Genomic DNA, 955 nt, shown 5'->3' with positions numbered 1-955 from the left:
AGATAATTGACTTTGGTTTATTGCGCTACCTCTAATAGCAACCGAGATATCACCAGATATATATTGGATTTTTCCCTGACCCTGAGTGTCCGGCCCCATGAGACGGTGGTTTTCTCGGCCCCTGGTGGTCCGAGGTCGTTCCCGCAGCCCAGATTCATGCGCCAGGGCCTCCTACAGACAGTGCACTTTGATTTATTGCGCTATCTGTAATAGCACCCGAGATATCACCAGATATATATTGGATTTTTCCCTGACCCTGAGAGTCCGGCCCCATGAGACGGTGGTTTTCACGGCCTCTGGTGGTCCGAGGTCGTTCCCGCTGCCCAGATTCATGCGCCAGGGCCTCCTGCAGATAAATCACTTTGGTTTATTGCGCTATCTCTAATAGCACCCGAGATATCACCAGATATATATTGGATTTTCCCCTGACCGTGAGTGTCCGGCCCCATGAGACTGTGGTTTTCTCGGCCTCTGGTGGTCCGAGGTCGTTCACGCTGCACAGATTCATGCGCCAGGGCCTCCTACAGACAATGCACTTTGATTTATTGGGCTATCTGTAATATCACCCGAGATATCACCAGATATATATTGGATTTTTCCCTGACCCTGAGTGTCCGGCTCCATGAGACCGTGGTTTTCTCGGCCCCTGGTGGACCGAGGTCGTTCCCGCAGCCCAGATTCATGCGCCAGGGCCTCCTACAGACAGTGCACTTTGATTTATTGCGCTATCTGTAATAGCACCCGAGATATCACCAGATATATATTGGATTTTTCCCTGACCCTGAGTGTCCGGCCCCATGATACGGTGGTTTTCACGGCCCCTGGTGGTCCGAGGTCGTTCCCGCTGCCCAGATTCATGCGCCAGGGCCTCCTGCAGATAATTCACTTTGGTTTATTGCGCTATCTCTAATAGCACCCGAGATATCACCAGATATATATTGGATTTTCCCCTGAC

This window comes from Nomia melanderi, unplaced genomic scaffold, assembly GCF_051020985.1.
Source record: "Nomia melanderi isolate GNS246 unplaced genomic scaffold, iyNomMela1 scaffold0014, whole genome shotgun sequence".
NCBI classification, from domain to species: domain Eukaryota; kingdom Metazoa; phylum Arthropoda; class Insecta; order Hymenoptera; family Halictidae; genus Nomia; species Nomia melanderi.
The sequence above is the reverse complement of the archived record's forward strand: the minus strand, read 5'-3'. Positions refer to the sequence as shown.